Below are 14,606 nucleotides of genomic sequence, written 5' to 3' on the forward strand. Positions count from 1 at the left end.
GCTAAGTCTTTAAAATCTACTGAGTGTTTTATGCTTATAGCACAATCTCAGTTTGAACTAGTCCCATTTTAAGTGCCCAACCTCCACATGCAACTTGTGGTTACCATATAGACAGTACAGCTATACAGAGTCCAAGTAAGGAAAGCTAAAAGCATTTGCCAATGTCAGTTGATTTTTCCAGGCTTTGGAGATGTGTTTTCAACATGGGCATTGGAATCGTTTTAACAACAAGATGTCTATAGTCTATCTCAAACCACTAAATTTGAGTTTCTGGGAATGACCTCTTGACACACCTAAGCAAAGAAGGACTTGAAACCTCACATCCCCAGTTCAGCCCTCTTAGAATAAAACAATATAAGCCTGCTTGAAATATGCCTTCTACATATCTCTATCATGAATCTGGGGGGGATAGTACGTGGATGATTCTGGGATTTAGGATCCTAGCCACTTCTTGTCATTAGACATTTGAGTAGCAGCTTGGAAAATCATTCCCTGTTTTCAGTTTTTCTGCATTTGTAGCTTGATTTTAAGTGATGCAATGGCAAAAGGAATTAATTTAGCCAGAGTGATCATTTTATAATGCATATCGTATCATGTTACTCCTTTGCTTAAAACCCTCTATGAACTCCACCTCCCTCTGGGCAAAAGCTAAGCCCTTACCATGGCCTGCCATGCCCTCCCTAATCTGGGCCTCTTCTCCCCATTCCACACCCTATTGTTTCTCTCGCCGTATTTTCTTCTCTTCTTCCCTTTACTGTTCATTCTACTCCATCCCTAATGACCTCCTTATGTTCTCTGAGCACCCATATGAGACTAATTTCTAGATTGGGCCCAGGTATCAATATTTTTCAAAAGTTGTATCTGCCAGGGTGAGAAAGAGTTTTCTAGGGCAATGTGTGGATTCCATCCTCCTAAATATGTTTTCTCTCAGTTGAGCTTTGCAGCCATGAATTCAAGGTCCCATTTTTGAACTAGCACTTTGAATGCAAATATCCTAGGAAGCTGTAGCCATCTGCTAAGATAAGGACATTTGAAAAGATGACCACTTCTGAAAGGGCACATCTGAAAAGATGGCCCAGGGAGTATCTAGAAGAACACAGTGTCCTCCAAAGCTTATGATGGTGGCTACCGTTTGCCGGGACATGTCCGGTCACAATCACAGCTGTAGAGCAGGGATGTAGTTATTTCAGCATGGGAGATTTTACAGGGGCTGTGGAAGACATTTACATAGCTTACCCATTAGGAAAAATCCCCATGAAGCACTTATAGAAGGAGTCCCTTTAAAACACTCAAGGCAGTTAATAATCCATGTTAGATACTCGATGAGTTAAAGATTGCACAGGTCACATGGTCACAATCGCCATCAACCTTCATGAAACTTCTCGCAGATTTCTTACTTCTTGAGTCATGCCCCATTGCCTAACCTATCACCTCAAAGGCAAATTGCTATGAATTGCCCATCCCTAACCTGAAGCTTCAAAAGAGACAGAACAGGGGCTGTGATCTGCCGCCGCTGGGGGTGGTGTCTCTGGTTAGCAGGCAGCCTCCTGGCTCGCTACAGGCTTGGGTCAGTCCTTTTGGAACCAGCCACCATCAGGCTTCTCAGCCAGCCTGACATCGTTCCCTTCACGTGGAAGTCGGGAGTCTCGCTTTCTGCTTGCCATGTGAGATTCGTGGAGGGAAAAGATACATGGATCAAGGCTCCAGTGGCTCCAGATGGAAATAACCTTTTAGCCTTTTCAGAGCTTCAAGGAAACTCAAGGGATGACCACACAAATGGAACTTGAAGAACTAATCTGTATGGTGTAGGATGAGCGCAACCTTTGACACATGACTGATAGCAAGCCTAGTTTTCAATGAGCTTTGAAGGTGAGATGTTTAAGCTGCTTTGTTGAGCTCCTCCTCTTTCCATTAAATTTGGTTTCAAGAGGCAGCTGGCTTTAGCAACACGATGACAATCGGCTGATAGAATTCTAGGAGCTGTCAGAGGGCTCAAGCCTGTCAAGATTGCTGAAATGCTTTCTTTTAATTCAATTTAATTTTTCTTTGTGTATGTGTGTGTTATTGGTATAATCAGAAAAATAAATCTTTGCCAAGAATGGACACGCTCTGTCACTGGTGGTAGCTTACATTGAACTCCAATGCCTTATTTTATACATTGGCTCTGTTGTGTTGCTCTGAAAAATGTTAAAAAGAACGGGTAAACACTTGAGCTTTTGTTTCCAGGATTTAAAGGAATCATTCTAGGGAGAATTTTTTTTCTTGGGTGACCTTTATTTTCGGGAACTGCTGCAGGCTTTCTAAAAGACTCTTTGTTTTTAATATATAGTTTCAGGATTATACAATATATCAAGGGTCTTGCTTTGCATTTCTTTCACATCATCATCTATATGCGGATAAATAATCTAACAAGTAGGGAATGATTCTAGGAAAACTGGGTTCTAATCAAGAAATTTCTGATAAATTTCAAAATAACAGTAGATCTAAATTATGTAAAATATATATTTTTGGTCAGGGACACACATTTCTAGTGCTAGTACTGATGAATGCTATTTGAAGTAAATTTATAGTTAGTTGTTGATGTAAAAGAATGGTTTTTTCCCCTTTATGTATATTTTATGATGTACATTAATTCTGTAGTACATTTACAAAATGTATAACTGAATATATAAAGGTACATAAACTGGGACTCATGTTTAACATTGTTTTTTTTTTCCTTTTAGAAATTTGCAGCCTAAGATTCAGGGAAGCACTGCCTAGCAAGTGAAAGCACTTACTTCTAGGGGCTGCTCCCTGAGTCCCTCCCTTGAGCCTGGATCCTGGTGCAAGCAGTTAGACTTTTCTGGAAGGACCTCAATGTGCCTCTCTAAATATTGCCAGCTCTCACACTTCCAGTGGCTGTCCACTGCCCTGCTGCCCTAAAGAGGCTCATCGTCTCCCTGAAACAGTTACAAGTCAGTGGTTAAGGGCACAAGTGTTAGAGCAAAATTGTCTATGTTCAAATCTTTGCTCTGCCAAAGAGATGGGTCACTTTGAGCAAGCTACTTAATTTATCGATGCCTCAGTTTTCATGTTAGTAAAATGGGTCTATTAAAACTATCTTCCTTATTGGATTCTTGTGTGACTAAATGAGTTAATTAATACACTTAGACAGTGTCAGGAGCTGTTATCATTGCTGGACCTCCCTGGTCCCAGCTGTAAGCCTGCCAGTTACTATTCTGTGCCTACCAGCTTCCTCTGCTGTGTGCTGCAGCACTGCTGCAAACTCCTCTGCTCACTCCCTGCCCCATTCTAGTGGTCAGGCAAGTTCCTGGACCCAGATCCCCGCAGTTAATCCTAATCCCGCTGCAGTGAACTCTTCCATCCCTGACTACACAAGGAACTAGAAAAGTCTAATAGATGATTGATTTATTTCACTTGCGATTAAAAGACAAGCTATTCAAATTGCATTTTCAAGGTATAGTTTCCCATGCTGGGTCTTGACATTCAAAAAAATTTTTTAGGGAATTTCTTTTTTGATTGTTCCTTGGGATCCGTAGTCAATTGATCCTGAAATTGCTCAACTCTGGGGAAAATTAATCTTACATGTGTGTGCAAATGGGATATTCTCCTAGAAACTCTTTAAAAATGCTGTTTGTGTTTTTGCTTTCAATTAGTGTTTGCGAATAGCAACCCGGTACAATGATCAAAACCAAACTGATTAGATTTGACAGGTCAAATGTTGACTTGAATATTCTTTTTGTAGGCATTTATAAATTCCCACTCACATTTTGCAGGTCAGTAGAATGCATTTGTAAGGATGTGTGCTCTGAATGTCTGAGAAGACCCTTTTTAAAATTTCTTTCCATGGTCTTTGTTGTGGTTCAACTGCTCAGGAAATATTACTGATTTCTCAGAAGAGGGTTGCTTGGGACACTGAGAAAATACAGAAATAAAAGTGGTCCTCAGGTGCCTGTCTCAATTTTATAAAAGAGTCTCAGTTACAGGATATATTAAATTCTGACTTGAATTATTTGACAAATATGACAGCTTTGGAGTTATCCTATCATTGTGTATTTCAAACATTTTAAAAATATTTAGAAATTACTTTTTAAAAAGCGTCAAAGCAAAGGTAGAAAAAGTCTTTGTGGTATTTCATTGCCCAAAGACACAAACTGAAATGAGATCAATTGTGCTTAAGTGGGATGCTTGTCTAGTTTGGAAAGCTAGCTATAGCTTAGGTAGTGAATTTAATGCCACAGGGAAGGAATTTAATGCTACAGAGAAAGGTCAACTAAGACTTGTATGAAAATAACTTTCACCAGTTTTTTTCCTGTTTTCAAGTTGCTTTCTCGTTTCCTTGTCTTTTCTTTTCCTATTTTTTTCAGGGATGGAAAACTCACATGAAAAACAAACGTCTCCAGGACCAAGAAATTCAATTTAAAAGTTGGTTCTAGAAAATGCTCATTCATCAAATACTTACCAAACACCTACTTTGTAGCAGAGACTGTGCCGGAGACTGACAATATGGATGAGAAGACATCAGCCCTTGCCCAGAAGGAATTTGCAATTAGACAGCGTGACTTTCATCACAGAGGGTACAAATACAAGAAAGAGAAAGGAAAGCCATGCCTATTTCGGAGACCCAGAAGTGGTAGCATTTGAGCCTATTATTGAAGGGGGAGTTGTCAGAGATTTCTGACAATCATTTGGGTGTTGACTGAGTGCTGATCATATACATGCTCAGTGAGTATATGAGACATGGCTTCTGTGATGGTTAATTTCATGTGTCAACTTGACTGGACTAGGGGTGCCCAGATAACTGGTAAAACATAATTTTTGGGTGTGTCTGTGAGGGTGTTTCCATAAATTAGTATTCAATTCAGTAGGCTGAGAATAGTAGATCTGCCCTCACCAATAAGGGTGGGCACCATCCAATTCATTGATGGGCTGGATGAAACAAAAAGGTGGAGGAAAGGTAAATTGTCTCTTTTTTTTTTCTTGAACTGGGACATCCTTCTTCTCATGCCCTGAGACTCCCCTCATCCGACTTCCTTCAGTTCTTAGGTCTCTCGTCTTGAACTGGGAGTTATACACGAGCTCCCTGTTCCCAAGCCTTCAGACTCAGGCTGAATTACACCATGGGCTTTCCTGGGCCTCTAGCTCACAGATGGCATATCATAGACTGTCTTGGCCTCCATAATTGCCTAAGTCACTTCCAATAATAAATTCTCTCTTATCTATATTATACTTATCCTACTGGTTCTTTTTCTCTGGCAAACCTTGACTAATACAACTTCTGAGCTCAAGGACCCGACAAGATAATTGGGAAAAGAAAACTAAGACATATGAGATAAATATGAATAAGAAAAGATAATTTGTTACTTAATGGCAAATGCTTTTATACATAGGATAGATCACTCAAGGCTGGAGGAGTCTTAAAAGGTACTTGAAAGAGGCCAGGAGTGTTGGCTCATGCCTGTACTCTCAACACTTTGGCGGCCAAGGCATGGTGGCATTGCACTTGTAGACCCAAGACTACTTGAGACCAGCCTGAGGCAGGAGGATCGTCTGAGCCCAGGAAGTCGAGGCTGCAGTGGGCCCTGATTGTGCCACTGCACTGCAACCTGGGCGACAGAGCAAGACCCTGTCTCAGTTAAAAAAAAAAAAAAAGGCAGCGTTAAGACAAAGCCTCTGGAGATGAGGATCCTCTTGAACAAGCAGAAGGAAACGGGAAGGATTCTCCACATGGGGAGAGTGGGAGGAGTGAGAGCCAGTGCTGGGAATGAGCAGCAGTGGACTTGGAACAACGGGGGGCTCCCTGGAGCTGGGATGGAGAGCGTTTGTGATAAATCACAAGAAATGAGGCTGGGCCTACCTAACTGGAGCAGAAGATGCACCATGACTGATGTCCAGAGATAAGGTCAAATAAGGAGTGTGGGCTGGACCATGGAGCGTGTGGAATACCCAAGCCAGAGAAAAGCATGGCAGAAAGCACCATAGAGAAGGAGTCAGAGGCCCTGAGCTTTGGTCCAGGCTCTGCCACCACCAATTACAGGAATCTTTTTAGGTCCCAGAGTCCTCATCAGGGCCACATTATGGCTTTCAGGGACCCCAGGCACACTTGCCCTTGTGGTCCCTTTCTTCCATAAAAAAAATTATGAAAATTTATATTTCATGACAATGTTGGCATCAAGGGAAAATGTGTTAATATTATATATTAAAATATTTTCTTTGACCCCAAAGTTCATTTTCATTCTTCTGATTTCTAAAGAAATTTTAACATATATGTGTGGGCCTCTCAAAACATATGGGTTGTGTCCACACCACCTAATGGCTAGGCTGGCCCTGGCCCTTATCTGTGGGGAGTGGAGTGGAGTTGGACTCTAATATCTTTACCTCCCTCTAAAAGTCTATAATTTAGTACCTAACCTCTCAATCTGTGCAGTATGGTCAGGCCGGTATTTCCAACATCCTATTATTTGATCTGAAAATAACCATTTAGGAAAAATATTCGCAATAAAAAAAAAATACATTTATTTTTGTGACTTTTAGAATACTAGGTGAAAATCCTCTTACCTCAAAAGTATATTCATATTGAGGAAAAAAATTTTCGTTTTTAAAAAGAGAACAAATAGGTTAATTTTTAGAAAGACACATGTGGTCCTTATTAAAAATTCAAACACCACCAAAAAATTGCAAAGAACTTTCAATCACCTCTGCTGCTTTTATAGGAAAAAATAAAGTCATATTTCATAAGAAAGTAATAGGGTGAAGAAACTGAAACAGAGCCAAAGGAATTGCTGAACTTTGAGTGAAGTTAAGAAAACATGAATTAACTGCCTCCTCTCTCATTCTGATGCAAATTTCAAAGTAGTTGGCATGTGTCATGTATCCTTCCTAATTTGTGGTTTGTGGCAATGAGCACTGCCATATTTTGTTGGAGGTTTTTTTTTTTTTTTTTTTGAGATGGAGTTTTGCTCTTGTCCCACGGGCTGGAGTGCAATGGCGCGATCTCAGCTCACTGCATGGAGGGCTTTTTGGTTGGTTTGTTTGTTTTTTGAGACGGAGTCTCGCTCTCGCCCAGGCTGGAGTGCAGTGGCCGGATCTCAGCTCACTGCAAGCTCCGCCTCCCGGGTTCCCGCCATTCTCCTGCCTCAGCCTCCCGAGTAGCTGGGACTACAGGCGCCGCCACCTCGCCCGGCTAGTTTTTTGTATTTTTTAGTAGAGACGGGGTTTCACCGTGTTAGCCAGGATGGTCTCAATTTCCTGACCTCGTGATCGACCCGTCTCGGCCTCCCAAAGTGCTGGGATTACAGGCTTGAGCCACCGCGCCCGGCCTGTTTGTTTGTTTTGTCATCCATTTCTTTCTTTTCGTTATCAGTTGGCTTTGAGGGAGGGGAATAAAAATGACTTTATTATAGTTTTACTTGCGTTTTTCTGTAATCATTTTAATGTAGTATTTAAGTTGATCAGTTTTTACGAATGTTATGACATACATAGTCTAAGGACTTTACGTTAAACAAGTCAGACGGAGAAAGACAAATACTGCATGTTCTCATTTATAAGTGGGAGCTAAACGATGGCTCCACATGGACACAGAGTGTGGAGACTCAGAAGGGTGTCGGGGTGGATGATGAGAGATTATTTAATGTATTTTGTTTGCGTGATAGAGACCTTAAAAGCTCTGACTTCACCACTATGTAATCCATGCATGCAACAAAATTACCCTTGTATGCCATAAATTTACACGACATTTTAAAAAAAGGACTCAAATGCTTCTGTAAGCCTTGAAACACATAACAGTAGCCTCCCCTCCACCTCCCCACTTCCCACTCCTCAGAAGTCATCCATTTTTGGCATCAACTTCATATTTCTAAGTAACAAGCTTGCATTGTTCATATATGCTCATATATGTTGCATTGATCATATATGTTGCAAAACACTTGCATTGATATTCCAGTGCAATCTTTTGTTTCTTCATTTGCCTCATTTTCTGCATACCCATGACTAATTCATCCCTTATATCCCCTCACCACTGGAAGGAAACAGAAGTAAACTGTTTTATATTTTTCTTGACTGTTATGGACCAAATGTTTTTGTCCCCCCTCAAAACTCACATGTTGAAATCCTAACCCCCAACTTGACGGTATGAGGAGGTAAGGCCTTGGAAAGTGATTAAGACATGAGGGTGGAGCCCTTGTGAATGGGATTAGTCCCCTTATAAAAGAGACCCAGAGAGCTCTCTGAACTCTCCTTCTGCCATATGAAGAAACAACAATAAGTCGGCAGCCTGCAATCCAGAAGAGGGCCCTCATCAGCACCTGACCATGCTGGAACACTGATCTCAGACTGCCAGCCTCTAGAACTGTGAGAAATTAATGTTTGTTGTGGAAGCCACCCAGTCTATGGCAGTCTGCTATAGCAACCTGTACCAGTCTATTTGGCACTGCTATCACAGAATACTGCAGATAATATATAATGAACAGAGATATATGACTATGGTTCTGGAGGCTGGGAAGTTCAAGATCAAGGGGATGGCATCTTGTGAGAGAGCCTTCTTGTTGTACATCCCATGGCAGAAGGATGAAGAGAAGGGGACACAGAGAGAGGGAGAGAGAGAGGAAAGAGGAGAAGGAGAGAGAGAGAGCGAGAGTGCACAAAAGGGGACCAGACTTGTTCTTTTATAAGGAACTGACTCCCGTAATTATGGCATTAATCCATTCACGAGGGTGGAGCCCTCATGACCTAAATGTCTCCTATTAGGCCTCACCTCCCAAGACTTCTGCATTGAAGATTACATTTCCAGTGCATGCTTTTTGGGGGACACATTCAACCCTTAGCACAGCCCAAAGAGACTAAAGACAAAGATAGTCCCCATAGAGCTCTTCATCTTCCTTGTTCAGTCTATGCTGGTTGTTCTCTAGGTCTGAAATCTGGAGTCTTGTTTTATTATTAGTCCTAATAATTAGGAGTTACAAAATGATTTGAATGCATGTTTTTTCTTCTTTCTATTTTTCTCTTTTTGCCCTCTCTCTCTCTCTCTCTCTCTCTCTCTCCCCCCCGCCTGGAGCTGAGACATCTCCTGCCCTTGGCATCAGAACTCTGAGTTCTCCAGCATTTGGACTATATAACTTGTACCAGTGGTCCCCCAGTGTCTGAGGCCTCCAGCCTCCCACTGAGAGGTACACCATCAGCTTCCCTGGTTCTGTGGCCTTAAGACTTGGACTGAGCCATGTTGCTGGCTTCCCTGTTTCTCCAGGTTGCAGAGGGCTGATTGTGGGGCTTCTGCCATAATTGCATGTGCCAATTCCCCAAATAAATCTCCTTTCATATATAGAGATATAGATATAGGTATACGTCTCCTCTTGATTCTGTCTCTCTAAAGAGCCTTGACTAATACAAAGGATTTAGCAAAAACAAAGATGATACTTGGAGAGTAAGTTCTTTTGGAAAACTAAAAAGCTATTACTTATCTTCCAGTCTCTATTGCTACCTAACAGATTGCTCCCCAAACTTACTGGTTTAAAACAACAACAGTTATCTCTCATGGTTTCTGTGAATCACAAATTTGACCTCTCTCTATCTCCTTAGGTCATCTCAAGGCTTTTCCATGTGCCTGATCCACGTAACCTAGTGCAGTTCCTTGAGCATGGTGGCCTCAAGGGCAGTTGACTGCTTTCCTGGGCAATCAGGGCTTCAATGTTTGCATGGCCTAGTTCCCAAGGCACATGTCACCTTGGCTGTGAAACCTAGCTTTGGAAGTCAGGCAGCATAATTTCTGCCACATTCTGTTGGCTTAAGTGAGTCCCAGGGCTGTCCAGATCCTTGGAGAGGAAAACTAGATATCATGTCTTGATGGAGCAGTGACTTGGCTCTGGAAGCACAGGTGTCAGGAGTGCTTTTGTGGCAGCCATTCTTGGAAAACACAATCTTCCAAATCTTTCAGAGATAAAAGAAGCCCCTCCAGACACTAAACCTTGGGTCTTCTGCCTTATTTGGCTCTGGGGTAGTTGCCCAGCTGCAGGAGTGAGGAGAAGATCGACTTCATATAGAAACTTTTAGCTGGTCCTTCTGTTTTTAAGTCTATCTTTCTAGGTGTCAGGGGCTACCCATTTCTGAGCCTTCTAGTGCAACAGAACCTGCTATGGCAGTCCACTATAGCAGCCTGTCTCGGTCCATTTTGTGCTGCTATAATAGAATACCGCCGATAATTTACAATGAATGGAAATGTCTTGGCTGTGGTTCTGGAGGCTGGCAAGTTCAAGATCGAGGGGATGGCATCTTGTGAGAGCCTCCTTGTTGTATCATCCCATGGCAGAAGGGCAAAGAGAAGGGGAGCCAGGCTCTTGAGCTTCTGCAACCCAGAAGAGGGCTCTCACCAGAGCCTGACCATGAGGGTTCCACCTTCATGAATGAGTTAATGCAGTAATTGCAGGAGTCGGTTCCTGATAAAAGCTACTTTTTTATAATTGCCTGCTCTTGAGCTTCTCCCTCAACCAGCTTAGGGGTTGGCTTCCCTTTGTCTACTAAGTGTGTTATTCCTCCATTTGCTTGCTGTCTTTCTGAATGTTGCTGTCCTCTTTGTTTAGATTTGACTTGTACCTTTAAAATTTTTTTGAAATATTTTTCAAGGGATTTTGGAGGAAACAAAGGCAAATAGGTTGCCATTTTAGCTTATTATCTTCATAAAAATAAAGAAAGAAAAACATTGCTGGTAGTGTTCAGAGAACAAGATATTCTCAGTGTATATTGCATGTACTCTGGCACTGTGTTTAGAAAATCTTATTGGCTTTCTACATGAAAAGCCTAGGCATTTTATATCCTCTAACTCTACCTCTCCATGTCTGGCAATCCATCCTCAATAAATAATGTAAAATACTGAAATGCCACTTGCAACAATCATTTACTGCAGTATTATTTACAATAAAAAAATTGGAAACAATTTTAAGAACAGAAATTGAAATTGCCATTTCCCTATTGTGAAATATTTAGGTTAAATAAATTTTGGTAAACCCACTGGGTGGAATAATATGTAGTAGTATTTTTAAATGATGAGTATGAAGATCAAGTGGTTTCAAGGGAATGAAATGCTATATATGCTAATACTATGTACATAATGATAGTATGGCACATACATTATAATAATATAAATTGATTTTAGGAACTCAGAATACATTTTCCAACAGTACAATATTCTAACATGGATCAATAACTAAAGATTATTTAGTAGTGAAACCAAATTATAGCACTAATGCCATTAGCTTGGATTCCGGATCTTAGCAGCAAGAGAAACTGCCAGAGGGGAGAGGAAGACAGTTTCCTCTCTTTTTACCAGTGCAGACCTGCTGGTTTTAGGCAAGATCAACAAAGAAAAGAGTATCTTTGGCTGCCTCTTCCTTCCAGTCTGTTACTAACAGGCTTCAGCTCTCTGTTTTCACGGAAGTCATCTTAACTATCTCCTCAAAGCTTGTCCAATGTCTTCCCCACTCCTCAACTACACCTGGCTCCTCCCTTCAAACTCAGTGCTCCTTCTTCAGGACAGCTCTTCTGGGTAAGGACTTGGCCATTTCAATTCTGTCCACATTGAGGTATCAAAGAGATGGTATCACCATCCTCCCAGACCCACTCCTGCTGATTCAAATGACGCTCTAACAGAATAGAATGGCCTAATAGAATAATAGGCCGCAGGACAGAAAGGGAACACGTCAGGAAGTTCAAAGGAAATCATTTTGGGTGAAGAGTGGCTGGTCTCCAAGCACATTCCTTAAACTATTCCTACTCTCCCATTATTTTTTCCATCTAAACTCATGGGTTCTCTAAAAGTTTAATTAAAAAAAAAATCAGTGATTCCCCACTGCAGTGGTAGTGGGTGGCTTTGTGTGTGTGTGTGTGTGTGTGTGTGTGCACGCCTGTATGCGGGGATGGTGGGGTGATGGTGTGGTCTGTGATAGGTAGGGGGTGAAGTTGGGGCAGGGCAGCTTTTTATTCATATGGTTGGTTTTTATAAAAAAGAGGGGCCTGCTCTAGACTCTTGGATGCTTGCAGGCTATCCTGATTTGTGAATTCCTTTACTCGTGCCTAGAAGATAAATATTTTATTTGTGTCATAATTTTTACATTATCCTTTGGCTAGAGGAAAAAAGGCTCGTGCTGGGATCAGAGCATGGCCACGTAGTGTAATGCAGTAGCTTGAGCGGCCTGAAGCTCACAGTTGTACACTGAATTCCTCTTTGTAACAACTTTGCAGTAAAAGTAAGGAAACAGCTGGAGCTGACCAATTGCACCCACCCTCCTAGCTCCTTACAGAAAGAGATGTCGAGTTTTAAAAAATTGTTTCCATGTTTTGTTTGGATTTTAGAATTTCCATCATCAGAAGCTCATTATATGTAGTGCGATCTCCAGACTGGAACAGAGAAATTGCCATCCTTCAGCAGCCATCAATCAGTAATTCAAAGCATGAATTTCATCAACAAGAAAACTTACAGGGCATGGCCTGTGTTTACCCCACAAATCACCTTCTTTGTAATAAGGCAATCTAAAGTGGTCTCTCATGTCAGAAGAATTTATTTGGTCATGTCCCTTGTTTTATTCCTCTCTTCATGTATTCAGAGAGAAGTCTCTGCTATTAACACAACAGCATGGATATGGTGTGTGGGTGGCGCCCTAAAAACACAAAGTAATATCTTGTTATCTGAGACTTATCGTTAGAAGCCGACAGGTCCAGTTCACACCTGGCTCTGTTTTTCTGTGTGTGTGTGTGTGTGTGTGTGTGTTTCCTTGCTCAACCAGACAGAGAGGGCCTCAAAAAGAAAGGCAAAGAAAGAAGGGAAACTTCTTCAGAACTTGTAGGACTTAGGCCTGCCCTGAGTCATCAGGGTGATAAGATAGAAAGAGGACACACCGGGCAAGCTGTATTATCTGGTATCCAAGGAACTCACTAATTTGCCATTCTACATTGGACAACAAGCAAGGCTAATATCTTTCAAGGCCTCCTGGGGCATTGGGAGAATAGCCATGGCAAACGGGACCACTGACCATATGTCAGCCTCTTCCTCTGAGCGTATCAGTTTTAAGGTCCATTAAGACTTTGGTAAAGGAAACAGAAGAGTAAGGAATGAATCAGCTATTAAATACCCCTTTTGTGTCAAACTTAGGCCAGGTGCTCTGCCTTGTCTCCGCAGAGTTGGGGATTTTGAAGGTGCATAGGTGTTTCTGAGTTCTTACAGGCACAGGAATTTGAACCCAGAGCCAGACACCTACGGTTTCTTCATGGAGACATTTTCCAACTTTAATGGAGATGATGGTTCAGGATGAGGGAAATCTTTCCAGTTGTCCGAAATGCTCAAATAGGAAGAGGGCTGCCTCATGTGGTCCCGAGCTCTCCATGAACACAGCTTGGATCTGATCCAGTAAGTGTATAATAAAGAGGACATTATGCTAGTACATATGGTGGAAAAACACTAGGCTTGGAGTCAGGGACCTAGGATTCCAATTTCAATCTGCCATTTACTAGCAATGTGATTTAGGATGATAAACTTAACCTCTAGAAGTCTCAGTTTCTTCACGTTGAAAATAAAGGTGATTATATCAATGCCTGATGATAAACTTAACCTCTAGAAGTCTCAGTTTCTTCATGTTGAAAATAAAGGTGATTATATCAATGCCTGAATGTTGTTGTGACGATTAAATAAGGTAAACTATGTGAGCGCACTTAGTTCAGTGCCCGGCATAACAGGAAATGTTTAATAAAATGTCAGTTGAATATGAATGAATAAAATATTCCTTTTAACCATAACACACTTTGATTTTGTGACAAAAGGGGCTTCCTGAACTTTTAACCATTTAGAGTAATTGAAGAAGTGTTGAAATCAGTAACCCAATGACATTTGAATGTTAGTGCAAAAGATGAAAGTCTGAGTAATCATAAATTCATTATACTAATAGAAATAAAAGTTTTTTGGAATAGTCCTTGATATTTTTAAAGAAGTTATTAAGTGTTTGTCATAACCACATGTGGTTTATGATTCAGGAGGTTGTTGTATGAGGCCACAGAAGATAACATTTTGACTTAGTTAATAGAGGAGGGGGATTATAAACTTGTTTTAAATTTACAACTTGATCTACTGGTTTAATTTGACTTACAGGACTTAATTTATATTTTTAACTGAATTTACAGGATTCCTTTATAAGAGACATTTATTAAGGAAATACAAAAGTCAACAGGCTAAAATAGACCTATTTAAAAGGGATTTAAATCAGATTACTTCAATAGTAAAGCTTTAGAAAGCATTTTACTTATATCCTTGTTAATCTCTGAAAACTAAAAAATTAATCTCTGAAAACTAAAATACTTCTTCAAATATTTGGGTTACATTTGGCTTAGACATGAGAAAAATCTGGACTCATTCATCTGAACAGGAGTTGTCATCCTTAGTAATGGGGCGGAGAATGCAGAGAGACTGTTCATCACCTGGGAGAAGAGGAAAATTTTAGGTGCACTTTCTACAATGTAGCAGTTGCTTTTTATTTCTTGAAACTCTATAAGATACTCAAGGAACCAACATGATTTGCTTGAAACTCTATAAGATACTCAAGGAACCAACATGATTTGCAATAACAACCTCA

The 14,606-nt window shown here is 40.9% G+C and overlaps 1 protein-coding gene across 1 annotated transcript in view; it reads right to left on the reverse strand.

Annotated features, from left to right (window-relative positions):
• The window catches only part of CNTNAP2 (contactin associated protein 2), a 2,167,939-nt gene that overhangs the window by 222,692 nt on the left and 1,930,641 nt on the right, over positions 1-14,606 (reverse strand). The gene's annotated exons all lie outside the window — the stretch shown is intronic.

The sequence above is a fragment of the Papio anubis genome, chromosome 4 (genome assembly GCF_008728515.1).
Source record: "Papio anubis isolate 15944 chromosome 4, Panubis1.0, whole genome shotgun sequence".
NCBI classification, from domain to species: domain Eukaryota; kingdom Metazoa; phylum Chordata; class Mammalia; order Primates; family Cercopithecidae; genus Papio; species Papio anubis.